The following is a 15,162-nucleotide window of genomic DNA, read 5'->3' as shown; positions in this document are numbered from 1 at the left end:
CATAGCATTCAGCATTCTTTCCAATATGGCCCAGCCGTTTCACCAATGTTTCACATTGTTCTAGAGGCAGTGTCATTCTACCGTGATCTGAAACAATGTTCATTCTTTCATCCACTTAGTATTTATTGGGCTCTTACTGGGTCCACACCCAGTGAGCGCTAGGTGCTACTCCCACTTCTGTTCCTGAGGTTAACCCAGGCTTAAATGGCCTTCACTTCTCCCACTGCAAGGGAAGATCTGTCTTCTGTTAATAGTACCTCTGTTTTCCTTTGGGAAGAAACCCTCCCCTGCCTTGGATCCTATGGACTTGTGGCCTGGCATCCGCTTTGGATTCAGTAGTGATCATGTGGCCCTGGTCTTGCCTAGGAGATCATTACCAGCTGCATCCAGCGTGATGGGTTGATTTAGGAATAGGTAAGGGCCTAACTCAATCCAAAGATGATCAGTATTTGGATTGTTCTATACCAGTAGCAGTGAGGTATTGTAAGCCGTGAGGTCTTTGGCGGTCATGTTGTCCCGTTGGTGAGGAGCCTGAGAACCGGCATCCTCTGAGTGAGCTGAGACAGACAGAGTAGCAGCGTCTCCCGAGCTTTCCCGCCATGTTAGCCAGTACATTCTCGTTTTGTCCAAAACCATTTGACGAGGGCTCTTTCACTTAAAACCAAAGCTGTAGATAAAGCTTTGAGCAATTTCCACAGTCATTTGTCCCACCCTGTTGTTTGGGCTCTGTGATGAGGACAGAGCACTGGCCTCGGAGTTAGAAAACCTGACAGTAAATGTGCTTCTGCTGTTCCCCAACGGTGGGGCCTTGTGGTAATCACTTACCTTCTCAGTACGATTTCTTCATCTTTAAAATGGACGTTAAAATGCTCACCTTCTAAGGTTGTTTGGATTAACATTTATTCACGTATGTACAAAGTACAGTGTCCTTAAAACTCAATAACAGAGTATCACAATATGTAATTCATTCGATGTGAATTGCTGCATAACCGTCACTGCACTCAGTCCGCCAGGGCTGGGAGGCATGTGGGGCTGCGTGAATACTCCCCATCCCCCTTAATATACAACCTTACACATCATCCATTTCTCCCGCTTGCTTCCTTGTGGTGCTCAGAAGGACTAGACATGGGCAGACATGGGATCTACAGGCTCTCAAAATGCCAGTGTCCCGCAACTAAGGTAGCCTGGTTTAAACACAAAACATGGGGTAAGGAGATTCTTTGCTCTTGTGAGTTTCCCCTGCAAGAGAAGCTACTCATAGAGATGGAAATGGGAGATGAGAGCTGCTGATACCCTGCTAGACCATGTTGTGCTGGATTCAAGGGTAAAGCAGGAGGAGCCCGGGCTGCCAAGGCAGGAGGCTGGTGCAGAAGAGAAGAGCAAATGGAACCATTAAAAGACAGAAATGCTGGCTGGGCCTGGTGGCACAGGCCTGTAATCCCAGGACTTTTGGAGGCCGAGACAGTAGAATCCCATGTTCAAGCCCAATCGGGGCAACTTGGCAATATAGTGAAACCTATTTGAAAATAAAAAATAACAAATGGGCTAGGGACGTGGCTCAGTGCAAAGGTCCTGGACTCAGTCCCCAGTACTGCAGAAATCAAGCAAACCGAAAACTTGCCTTGGTGCTGAATAGCTTCTTATTTTTCTACAGGGTCCAGGTCTACTTCACGCCCTGCTGTAGGATCCCAAATGACCTCGTGTCTTTACAGTTATTGAACATCTGGTCCATAGAACCGGAAGAGCCCTCAGTAGGGCCGTGATGGATCTCAGCCAGCAGTTGGAGAAATCAGAGGTTCTGGCAGCTAAACAATTGGTCCAGAGTCAAGTGTGTGATACAGGGTATGTAACTTCTGGGTTTCTTACCCTGAGTGAAAAGTGGAGCTCTAGAACTGGGGTACCCACTCTGAGGTTTCGCACCTGGAAAGGGTGCTGTGTGGGTCTCACGCCCACCTTTTCAAGCCAGGATTGGAAAGGATGGGTTTAGAAACTTAATGAGCTGGGCCACCCATTGCTCTTTTTTTTATTTTATTTTTTTCTGGCTTTTCGAGACAGGGTCTCACTATGTAGTTGAGACTAACCTGGAATTCACTGTATAGCCCAGGCTGGTCTCAAACTCACAGTGATCCTCCTGCCTCAGCCTCCCAAGTGCTGGGATTACAGGTGTGTGCCACCACACCCAGATATTGCTCTTTAAATACACACATACAGCTCCAGTAGCTTGAAACTGACCATGGTGGGAGCTATGTACATAACTGAAATCAGCAAACGTTACAAACCAGCCCCTGCCCAAGTCAGCTGGTTGACATTTAGCAGCACAGCATTTCTTAGGTCACTTGGGAGCCAGGATGATAGATGGCGCCTTAGCTGGCTTCCATTTACAGCCAAGATGTTTGCAACCTGGGTGAGGGAGGGGTTATGCCTCAGCCCCAAGTGCTGGGATTACAGGTGTGTGCCACCACACCCAGATATTGCTCTTTAAATACACACATACAGCTCCAGTAGCTTGAAACTGACCATGGTGGGAGCTATGTACATAACTGAAATCAGCAAACGTTACAAACCAGCCCCTGCCCAAGTCAGCTGGTTGACATTTAGCAGCACAGCATTTCTTAGGTCACTTGGGAGCCAGGATGATAGATGGCGCCTTAGCTGGCTTCCATTTACAGCCAAGATGTTTGCAACCTGGGTGAGGGAGGGGTTGGGGTGGAGCGTAGAACTAGAGAGAAACTACAGCTATCCCTTTTGGACCTAAACCAGAAGCTCCTAGCTGACTTGGAGATGAGGTAACATTTCCTAAGTGCAGCCAGCACTCTGCCTTGTGAATCAACAGCTAGTTTCTGTTTATCTACACGGCCTCTGACCAGACCTCGGGAAGGAAGTTTGCCCCTCTCCCCTCAAGCGCCTCAGAACTTTGCTCAGAGCTGCCAGGAACTATGTACAGGTCCTATGCATGAGATACTTGGGCAAAGATGTGTCTCCCCGCACCCCAGAGCTCAGCAAGATCATGGCTACCTGGACTTGTTCTCCAAGGCCAGGGAACTGTCCGAAACCCCTCCAGGTCTGGCTGCCTCCCTGGGGACTTAGGAAGGACTCTCCCTTGCAGACTGTTGTGGACAGAGTCGGACCAAGGCATGACGCTGCTGCTGCTGAAAGCCTGCATTGTCATACGTCAGCATGAACCAGGCTCATGTGGAGGTCCCAGCACCCCCGTGCTCACTCGCTGGCGTGCACTTCAGTGTCCTCCAGGGTGCTTGGTAAAACCAAAGCATTTGGATTTGGTAGGTGTCGCATGATGCCCTGGGTTCCAGTGGATCCTCCAAATTCCTTTGCAGTCCTGGGCGGTCAAAGCCAGACCGGATCGATGCTTCAACACGGGCATTTCCTTGTTAACATTGAAATGTTCAGTTTTTTTCACACTGTTATTAGCAACTTTCCTGAGCACACAGATTTATGAATAGGAAGATTCTTCATTTTACTATAAATAGCACAGCATCATAATGGAAACATCTATTTTTACTGGGTAAATTAGAGGGTATCTAGATGATAAAAGATGGCACCAAAGTTTTTTCTCTAAATACTAAAACAAACTCACTTTCAGACACTAAATTTTTAGTAACTCACCTGTCTCAAACTATTCCAGGAATACAAGCATTCTGCGGTTTCTAAATTGCCACAGTTTCTGCGCTTTGGTGTTGATTAGAGTCAAGGCAGCCTTTGGCTAAAGCATAAACCATTACAAATACAGGCTTTCAGTAGAACAGACACCTTCTCCGTTCAACTCCTCTGTTCAGAATAGAATCGAGTAAGTGGCAAACAAACAAAAACCAGGCACTTAAGAATCCTATCTGGAAAAGGAAAATATCTTAAAAGGGGTGCCATGGTTTGCTGAAAAACATCAGGGGATTTCAGTGGGCCTTCAAATTCTCATCAGGGTTTTTTACCCCCACAGGCTTCTTAATTTCTCTGAGCCACTTTTCTCATTTTAAAACAATGAGAAAGAGGTAGAGGGAAGGTAGTTGACACATAGGAGAAAATATATTCATCCACACACCTAGCTCAAGCATTCTACATGAGAGATTTGGAGATCACCAATTTAGTGTTGCAAAAGTTAGTATCTCTGTGCTTCAGAGAGATTCTTTGCAAAATAAGCATAAATGTGATCCCCACCATGACTGAGAATGACATAAAATAATTTACATAAAAATATCCAGCAAACATTCAGAATAATTTAATGTCAAAGCAAAAATAGTAAAGAATTCTAACTGAACAAAGGAAGGACTTGTAAGTCTGTGCTGATAGAAATAAGCAAATGAAGAGCCCGCTGTGGTAGCATGTGTGTGTGACCCCAGCACTCTGGGCAGCTAAGGCAGGGGATTGAAGGTTCCAGCCCAGTTTGAGCAATTTCGCAGGTTAGTGAAACCCTATCTCAAAATTAAAACCGGGGCCATAACTCAGTACAAAAGTCATGGGTTCAATCCCCAGTAATGGGGAAAAAAGAAAAGAAAAAAGGCATACAAGAAAGTTCTTCCTATACCCTAATTGAATGTCAAATAATAACTGTAGAAGGAATGACAATTAGAACATCACCGTTTGGCAACCTTAATAGTAGTATTGGAGTCAGTCAGGAATCATCAATGGATGATTCACACAGGATATTTGCATAGTTTCAAAGTATTTCTCCATAAGAAAAAATGCTAATGTTATGAAATACAAAGATTTGGGAACTGTTCTGAATATCCAGACACTTGAAAAACAAATGTAACATGTAATCTTGGCTTTTCTAGGAAGGGTAACAACCTTACAGATTATAAGGACAATAGGCAGAAATCTGAGTAAGGTATCTAGAGTAAATTAAACGTAATTGTGTTGTAGTTTTGAGGGGCAGGATTTTTAGGACAATTTTTAGGAAATATAAATAACTGCTTACGGGTAAAAGGCATCAGGTCTGTGATTTACTCTTACATAGTAAAGGAAAAACAAGGAGAGAAAGATGGTAGATGAAGTATACGTAATTAAATGCTAACTTTTGGAGGGTCCGGGAATTCATCACTACTTTAGCAACTTACATACAAAACAGCTGTTGAAAGTGATTGCTGTTGTGTTAATTAATCATAATAATAGAACACTGAGTGCATTCTAAAGAGTTTGCAAGCCAAAAAAGAAAACTAGTTCAAAATCAACTAACGATCTGCTAAAGGCACATTGTGGTTTTACAGTACAACACGTGAATCTCCACCAGCCTTCTATCCTTCATCTTGATTTAGTTCCTTAGTTCCTGTGGGTGGCGGGGTCCAAGGTGTTGGCTTTGGGAAGTGCATCCTGTGGTGGGGCAGTGTGGCTGGCACTGGTGCTGCTGCTCCGCTCTTTGGTCCGGAAGGGGTTGCAGTGTAGCAGAGAGTAGGTCTGCCTCCCAGTCCCAAAAAGCACCATAAAAAGGCCGTTTCAGGCCATTTCAGGTTAGGGTTGGCCCTCTTCCTCCACTTGGGGGATATAAATATAAAAGCATACTTTTAGACACTACAAAGTGCCATAAAATACATCAGCCACACCCGTGAACCTTTGTGGTTGAGAGGGCAGCCCTGGGGGTCAGCCAGACTGCTTCCAAATCCTAGAGTCACCATTTACCCAGCAGGCGACTCGGGGCGGGTCATTCATCCCCTGTGCTCTCCACCTCTGTCATCCATTCAGTGGGGAAAATAACTGTAATACACTGTAATAATAAAATAAAATAACTGTAATAACTGTGAAACTTACGGGGTAGTGTCCAGTAGATGGATAGTGCAAATGCCAGGTTTTATGCCCATGCATTCTGATGTATGTTCTGGTGTAAAATTCTTTATTATGGTATTATTTTGAAAATTTCTATGCAAGCCCAAGGACCTGAGTTCGATCCCCGGTACCCCCCCAAAAAAAAAAAATTCTAGCATCAGAATAATTCCATTAGAATACACTGTATCTTCCCCTCTCTGCTCTACGGGTCCTGGCCAGGCCATCTTCTGATGACGCAGATCACCGGCTGCTTTTCGTGTTGATCATCTCCTCCTACTGGGCTCCTGGGAGGGGATCTGGCTCCTCTCCCTTGCCCCTCCCACCTAAAGGTTCCCATTTCCCAGCTGAGTCCTGGGGCTGCTGAGACTTCAGTGATTCTGCAAGAATTCATCCTGCCTGGGAAACTCACCTGGAAAACATGTGGAACTTTAATGCCAGGCCCTAGAGCTGTGAATGTGTTTTCAGTTTGCTGTCTTGCCAGGCACACTTGAGCCTGCCCAAGTTCTGGTCCCCATGCAGAGGCAGGGCAGGAGAACAGCCTGGCTATGGGGACAGTAAGACTACATCTGGGATCTCAGAAGCACTTCCCCCACCACTCTGTCCACAATGGCCTTATCCAAACCCACGGAATGGAAGCTTAACAGGAATGTGTCACATGAAAAATATGCCACCAGAATACCCTCTGCAGAGTTCCACGCCCATACCCGTACTTCTGCTGGCCTGTTGGATGTCTCCAATTAGATGACCCACAGCCATCTCCTCACCAAAATGACATGTGCAGAACGATGGGCCCTCTCCTCCTCCTGTCTTGGGTACTGTCACAAGCCAGGTCAGAAACTTGAAACCCTCCTCTCCACACCCCTGTGTTGTTCCAAGGTCCTATTCACTGCCTTATGATCCCTCACCTGGACTAATTCAGGAGTCTCCTAATTCCTAATTAGTCTTCCTTCCACCACTAACCCCCTTGCTGGCTTACTCTCTATGTTAAGTGTGAAGTTACCCCAATGTGAGCACTCTCTCCCCATGATGAAGCATGTGTTGGGTCCCCAGTGACTGTGGGGTGGACTCTTATATTGCCGTGCATGGCCCACAGCCTCTCCAGCTTCATCTTGCCCTGACCCCCTCCCTCCAGCACACGAAACTGCTCACCAGTTTCCCAGTTGGTACCTGAGCAGTTTGCTAGTAGCCTTTGAACAAGGTTTTCTCTTGTCTGGACTCCTTTCTCTTCCTTGTTTAACCTGGGAGCTTCATGCTTACTCTTAAAATTCCGCTAAAACATCACCTTCTATGCAAAGGAAGTCTCCCTCTTTCCTTCCTCTTTTCTCCCAGGCCAGGTTTTTGGTATCTTTGTTCTTACATTGTGTTAGTGTGTCTTGTGGCGGCTGTTTATACATTCATACTGTATGCTTTTCAAGACCAGGGATTCCACCCTGTTGACTTCTGTCCTCCCAGAAAAGGCTGCAGAAAAGGCTGATTGGGTGGGGTGTGCACAGCGCCATAGTCCCTTCACACGTCACTGTACATGGAAAGATTTGACCTTTGCTTTGGCTTCATAACCTGCTAAATATAAGAAGGTTGATTCCATGAAAGAATTTAAGGCTGCAGTCACCTTTATCTTGTACTTCTTTCATTTGATCTTATTCCTTTTTTTTTTTTTTGTGAGGAAGGGGACTGAACCCAGAACCTTTGCACTGAGCTACATCCTTGGCCATTTTTTATTTTTTATTTTGAGACAGGGTCTCACTAAGTCATGAAGTTACCCAGGCGGGGCTCAAACTCGTGATCCTCCTGCCTCAGCCTCCCAGAGTGCCAGGATTACAAGTGTGTATTATTCTGCCTGCCTTTCTGATCTACTTGCCTTCTCAGCAGATCTGAGGGATGTCTCTTAGCCATAACAAATATTTTATTCTGGATTTCCTGGCCAGGGAAATTTGCTTGTTTATGTGCTGAGAGGGAAATAGTCTTGCTATTGTCCCTCAGAGAGGATTGTCTGAAAAGAAAAATACTGTCAGTGCCTTAAAATACTGACACATGAAGTGTTCCCGTCCATACTCAGTCATGCTTTCATGATATTTAGAGCCAGGATTAAACCAACCCTGTTACTCAGCAGTCTTCCTTCTAATCTCTTCCATTTTAAATTTGTTTCAATTTTTAACCCATGGTCCTGGTGGTAGCCACAGTCGCACCGCATCTCTGTGCCTCCTTTGCCACAGCGGCTCAGCCTGGCTGTTGGAATTGGTCCATTCTGGCAGGTGCAGCCCATGCAGGGGGCAGCCTCCACGGGGTGTGGAGCTACAAGCCTCCTGCACGCCATCTCGTTTTTTTCCTCCATCTGCACAGCCATTTGGGCCTCAGACTCAGGATTCACATGGTGACTCTCCATCTGCCTGTTTATTCCAGAAAGAGAGAGGGGCTTCTTTGCATGCAGTGAATCATTGTTTCCGAGTCACCTGCCTGACTCAGGCAGAGCTCTGCAGTAATGGAACTTGCTGTTACATGAAGATGAATATTATGTGCGTACTCCCCTCTAAACTCCCAAACCTAAAGCTCCCGTCTGGGTCAATAGCAGGATAGGCCAAGGGTGGCAAGGTTTCTAGAACCTGCGCTGCATCCCTTTGGGCACCTTCTGACTCTGGTTGGTTGATGAACTTTTCTCCCCCAAGTCCAGGGGAGGCCTCCACACGCTAGGCAAGGCAACGCTCCCCGCAGGAACGAACCTTCATGATTCTGATTTGGCACCAGAAATATCTACATGATAAGGACTGTGGTCTTCAGAAAGCCGCTATGATTTTTTAATATCTAATTATTTGACTTGAGAGTATGTAGGAGTAGGAAGGCAATACACACACAGTGTGTAAAATTCAGAAGGTAAACTAGACTATACAGTGAAAATTATTTTTCCTACCCCAGTTCCATAGGTCCTTTCCCTTGAAGTAACCAATATAATCGTGTGTGTGTGTGTGTGTGTGTGTGTGTGTGTCCATACACTGGGATAGTCCATGTGGATATATGACATATTACAGATTTGTATAGACAGGGAGTTTATATACAGACACACACAGATGGGCTGCTGTATTTGGGTCCCTGTGCCTTCTACAGCAGAACGCCGCGTACCCATGGCTTGCATAATGGCAACCCATTGTGCTGCAGGCCTGGGAGCTGCATGCCAGAGACCAAGCTTGAAGAACATGGAGGAGAATCTGCCCCAAGCCTCTCCCCTAGCTGCTGGCAGTTTGTGGCCATCTGTGGCATTCCTCGGCTCCTGGAAGCACCGCCTTGATTTCTGCTTCCTTTTCTATGTAGTCTCCTCTTCGTATGCTACGTCTGTGTCTCAGTCCCCCCTCTTTCACAAAGGTGTTACTCATCCTGGATGAGGTACAGCCTAATGAGCTCATTTTACCTTTTACCTCTGGAAATACCCCACCTTCCACTAAGGCTGTGTTCTAAGGTACAGAGGGTTAAGTCCACAATATTTGAATGAGGGCAGGCCACAATTTAACCTGTAACACAGAGGCATTTCAATACAGGCTCGTTTTTATATAAAGGCTGGCCTGCTCTAAGTACTGCATTGTACTTTTTACACTTCCGTATTTTTATTAGCGTGCATTAATCACATGCATGAGGTTCAGTGTGAGACTGCCATACCTGCAAGCAGTGTTCGGCAATCAGCTCCTACCACCCTTTCCCACCCTCGATCCCATGCCCTTCCCGATCCCTAGGAATCACCATTTTCCTTTCTGTTTGCCTATGTAACTGTGAAAGTGCAATACCTGGCCTTCTGGGTCTGGCTTATTTCTCTGAACGTAAGTTCATCCAGTTCCATCAATTTTTCTGTAAATGATAAGATTTCATCCTTCGTTTTGGTTGAATACTCCAGTGTGACAGGTAGCACACTTTGTAATTCATTCCTCTGTTGTTGGGCACCTGTGCTGGTTTCCTGTCTTAGACCTTTCCCTCGGGGACTTTACTGTATCAGTACGAAGAGACCCACGTGCCTTATTCTTGCTAGTGGCTACATTAACTGCACCTGCCTCGCATAGGCATATAATTAATTAGTCTCTTGGTCACGGCCATTTAAGTTCCTTTCTATTTTTTTGCTACATATTACAGGGTGTTAAGACCCAGGTTTGATCCCCAGTACCAAAAGAAAAAAGAAAAAAAAATTTATCATCATAAATAGGCTGGGGATTTAGCTCAGTGGTTCTACTGCCTGCCTTGAAAGCACAAAGACCTTGGTTCGATCCCCAGTACCAAAAGCTTATCATATTACAGGGTTTCAGTGAATGTCCTTGAATGTATCATTTCACGCTCTAAATGAAGTATACCAGTACCACAAATTCTACTGGGTGTGTTTTGATTTTGATATTCACATAAAGGATTCTTAAATTGCTCAGAGAAAGAGCGGAGATGGGTTTATCAGATTAGCTAATTGCTACTCTGAATCCCTTTCAGGTGAAAAATATAAGACTAGACAGAATCCCTAGAAGGAGAAAGTGGAAATGATTTGAAATTGGCTCTTCTATGCTCCCAGTTTGAAATAACAGTCTTCAGCTGTGTGTTCTCTGATCCGCTGTAAGACCGCATCTTCACCCTGGAGCCCACAAAAGAGCTGGGTTCAGATACTCCTGAACCTTCCTGAGATTTGAGCCCCAGGTTCAGAGAAGCACTGGCCAGGGCGGGGGTGGGGGATGAGTGGGAGTGGAGCAAACACCGAGGGAGATGTTTCAGCCCAAGACCAGACCTGGCGTGGCTGGAGTTGCTGTTTTTCCTCCCTGGTGTACTTCCAGTGGGAACCTCTTCAGCCGGTTGAGTGCTGAACCCCCAGTCTAGGTTTAGAAGGCTCTGAACTTGCTGAGGATGTGAGGCTATCTGAGGTCACTTAGATTACAGCACAGCACTTCTTTTAATGTAACTACTAGCTGGGGACGTGGAAATCCTCCCTCAGGTTCTGCTTGTCAGGCACCCTGACACAGGGGAGTGTGAGTGGCTTCTCTTTTTTTCTATCGTTATACTCACTGAATCACAGTATTTTAGCGTTGTAAAGCCCCCCAAAGTTGTGTTCTTGGTACCTGAAAAAGGTGAAGTGCAAAGAGGGGAAGTGAGGGATTCGAGTTCCCATAGGAGGCATCGTAGAGACTCACACGGCGTCCATTTGTCCACACAGGCACTCACAAGATGCACACAGACCCAGGGAGATCTGTGGGGCGCAGGCACTATGCTAAAAAGCCTAGGGGTATGGTAATGATTGCAGTAACTTCTGTTCCCACCTTTTTAGCACTCACAGCCCTGCAGAGAAGCTAACCACAATGGTAGTACAGTACTTTGCATTTGTAAAATCTGTAGAAGAGATTAATAAAAATGTAAAATGTGAGAGCTGCAAAGGAGACATTCAGGGTGCAGGGATCAGAGATTGCTCCAAAAAGGAGCTAACATTTTTCCTCAAAAAACTAAAACTAGAGGTTCCAATTGACCCAGCTATTCCCCAACTAGGTATCTTCCCAGAAGCTAAAAGAATCATACCATAGTGATACATGCATTTCCATGTTTATAGTAGCACAATTTATAATGGCAAAATCTTGGAAACAGGCCATATGCCCATCAATAGATGAATGGATAAAGAAATGTGGTTTTTACCTACAGTGGAGTACTATGCTGCCATAAAGAAGGATAAATCTGAGACATTCTTAGATAAATAGATGTACCTCGAGGCTGTATGTTAGGTGAAATTAGTTGGACACACAAGTTTAAATATAGCATTGTTTCTCTTGTATTAGAGATCCAAAGGATAAATGAGGAGCAAAATTGAGGACAGATATTGGGAAGTAGGAAGAGCAGGTTCAAACAGGAAGGGGAACGGCAAGGGGGAGGGAGAAAGAAGGATGGGAAAAGAGTTTAAAAAAAAGAATGGAAAGAAAAAATGGAAACAAGCCTTTTGTAAATGAGAAGGGGAATAGGAAAAACAGAATTGAGATCTATTATGTACAGGGAACAAATTCCCAATGGTGAATGTGATTATTTTGTATGGCAAATGTACCAATAAAAAAGTGCAAAACAATTAAAAAAAATAAAATTCCTCCTGGCTATGGAAAAATAGGACAAAATCGTTTCTCTCACTGACCACTCCAAATGTAAGCTCTGTACAAGGAAATTCCTGCTGAAGAAAGGTAGCTGGCTGCCTCCTGCTAAAGAAGCCCAAAATAGGTCATTCCTGGCCCAGGAATCTCCTGGAAGAGTCTTCACGGAGGAATGAAGTAATGGTCGCTGGCCTAGTTATACTGCCTCCTCCTGGCAGGGGGGTTAAGATACTTGTCCTCTTTGCCATGTTTTTGAAAGAAAGCAAAGCCAAGCAAAACTACTGCTAGGTCTTCAGGCCTACCTGCTCCCCACCTGGCAAGTGAGTGCCCTGTTGTCCTCTGCTGTAGCCAGGGTGGGAGGCGACTTTTTAAAAACTGTGCTCTTGAACTTGACCTTTCTTCAACTTTTTTTGAGGCAGCCATAATTACTCATAATACTGCTGTATTCCTCACAAATTTGAGTAGCTCAGAGCTGTTAAGACACTATTGCAGGCCTGGGACCCCAGATGTCTGGACTTCAGCCTGAGCATCCGCCCAAAGCAGATGAGTGATCAGGCCTAAGTGACTGGACCTGATGAGTTTGAAAATGTGGTTGTGAACTCTGTAAAGGATGAGCTGACCTTCTGATGATGGTAGGCTGTGACACAGTTCGCTTTAACACAACATGGGGTCGGTACATGATGATCTCCAACTTACAGAGGAGAAGATGGAAGCATAGATTGTCATGGGCCGGAGGTCACAAAGCTTGTAAGTTATGGAGCTGGCTCTGAAACTGTATCTTTCAGCCACATGGCCCAACAGAAAACCAATCTTTTAACACAGTCCTTTCTTCTTCTCTATCTGTACCTTCATGTTCAAGAAAAAAAAATTTTTTTAGCAATTCATTGCCCAGCAAGACAAAATGAACGTTGTGGGTAGAAATAGGAGAGATCAACCTGTTTGTTTTACAATTAACTGAGGGCAAGAATGACTAAGGGAGGAATGTTTGGCGGGTAGGTGGGAGGTAGAGTGGGGATTTTATTGTTTCCCAAACAGTCTTCTAACTTAGTGACTAAGGAGCAGCAAGTATAGAATCTTATTCCTCATCAACACATGTGAACCTGTAATTACCAGTGGGTCCTTGTCTGAACTATCTTGGATCAATCCTTGTAGCTTTTAAATCAGAAAGCCCTTCTGGGAAACTTAGTCCTAAAATATTGTGCACCATGGTGAGGGGCAGCCAGGCATATGGTGAAATTTTCACTTCTACAGATGCTCAGTTGTGTTTGAAATAAGCACTCAGCCTCGGTTCCAGTATCTCCAAGACCAGCTCTGAGACTAATGCGACTGAGCCATTAAACATGCAAGCTATAGACTGGAAAAGTTCCCTGGCCTAACCCATTCCTAGTGGACCATTTCCAGGAAGAGAAATGCCCCAGGCCCACCAGGGTTTCTAGTTCACCTTGGTCTTTGTTTCATCGGTTACCTCATCATATTGTTTCTCACTGTCATTGCTCTCTGAGCTAAGGCAGACTTTGGCCAAATATATTACTGTGGACCCTTGACTTATGAAGTCAATTTGTTCCTGAGGGCTGGTTGTAACTCAGGTTGGTCAGTTGAAGGTTCAGACTCTTCTACTCAACCTAGGAAGTCTCTGTCCTGTATATAGGAGATCTCAGTGTCCTATATAGGAAGGGATGTTGTAATGTTCTTTCCAAAACTGTATAAGGGTTAAATCTGTTTTCGAGACCATCTAGAAGCACAAGTGGCCAACATTTCGGTTGTAACTCAAGGCTTTGTTCTTAAGTTAAAACTAAAATTCCAGTTGTAACCCAAGTTGTGCCTATGTCTGGCATTATAACTCTCAGGTCCACTGTATTCTCGTCTTCAAGTCTGTTTTTTATTAATAAAAGATAAAATGGTAGCACTAAACTCTCTTATATGAAGTTCAGAAATCTCGGATTCCTCTGCATGTTACTGTGTTTGTCAAACCGAGCCAGAGGTGAGGAGGAGAGTGGGTGTTAGGAAGCAGTGCAGTCTGTGTGCCCTGGGCTGGCTGTGAGGGTGGGTGTTATCTATGAGGAATGTAAAGAAGAGTAAAACCAACAAAAAGCTGCTTTTTATTATGAGCTGGCAATTCTGAAAAGGTCATGATAAAACAAAAAAACAAAACAAAAACTCCTCCCTGCAGAGCTGCCTGTTTGTATCACCCTGCTTTGAGGATGTCACTTTGTGAGATGCTTTGCTTCCTGGTTATAGAAACTCAAGTCAGAATGGCTTAAATAAAATAGAAAGACTGCATTGGCTCACTTAAGGAAAAGAGCAACAGATGCCCTTGCACTCAGACGTACTTGCGAGAGGATCTCTAGGATGACATCAGAGAGCTACCCCTGTCCATCTCTTACCTAAGCCTTCCCTGTTGCTTTCTGTTCTCAGGGTACCAGCATTCCCACTGGCAGCTCTGGGCTTGCTCTGCATCAGCTAAACTGCTTCATAGAGACTCTCTGACCAAACAAGTTCTTTGTTATTGTCTGGATCTTTTTCTGGGACATCCACTGGCCTGTTTATACTACCTTAACAATTATGTCTTCTGTAATTATACCTAATACATCTGGAGAGCAAGTCTTTCATGTGATTTTATTATTTTCAAATATATTGTATTGACTGTTTTGAAGGATAATGTGTGTATTGTCCTGTGTATACTCTGAATTTTGACACACATTGCAACACCCTGTTAACTTGGCTATCAGGTAACTCGTATATGGGACCCGTGCATTAAAGCTTCTATTGTAATTATTGTATCTATACAGTGGATCCTTGACTTACGAACGCAAATTGTTCACCAGGTTTGGTTGTAATTCCAGTTGGGCAACTGAAGGCTCAGGCTCCTCTACACAGCTTTCAAAGTCTCTTTCCTGTATTCAGAGACATATCAGTGTCCTTAGACATTGGCCCAGAATTTCTCAATTAACTCCACACAGGAAAAGATGTTGTAATTTTTTCTCCCAGAACTCTTTAAGGGTTAAATCTATATGTGAGGCCAATGAGAAGCACAAGTGGCTGGTATTTGGGTTGTAACTCAAGATTTTGGTTGTAAGTTAAAAGTAAAATTCTGATCATAATCCAAATTGTTCCTATGTGAGACTGGTTGTAACTTGAGGGACTGCTGTATAAGTACATTTCTTCCTGGTCCTTAAGAAAATGAAAGTCTGGGTATATTTACATATGTGAATTTATATAAGCAAGGATACTACTATGGGACATATGGACCTGACTTAGTTAAAGTCTAGGCAAGGTTAAATCCAATGTTCAATGTTTGCTCTTTCTCTTTTTTTTT

The sequence above is a fragment of the Fukomys damarensis genome, unplaced genomic scaffold (assembly GCF_012274545.1).
Source record: "Fukomys damarensis isolate Sample0158 unplaced genomic scaffold, DMR_v1.0_HiC HiC_scaffold_3, whole genome shotgun sequence".
Taxonomy (NCBI): domain Eukaryota; kingdom Metazoa; phylum Chordata; class Mammalia; order Rodentia; family Bathyergidae; genus Fukomys; species Fukomys damarensis.
This window is presented reverse-complemented; position numbering follows the sequence as displayed.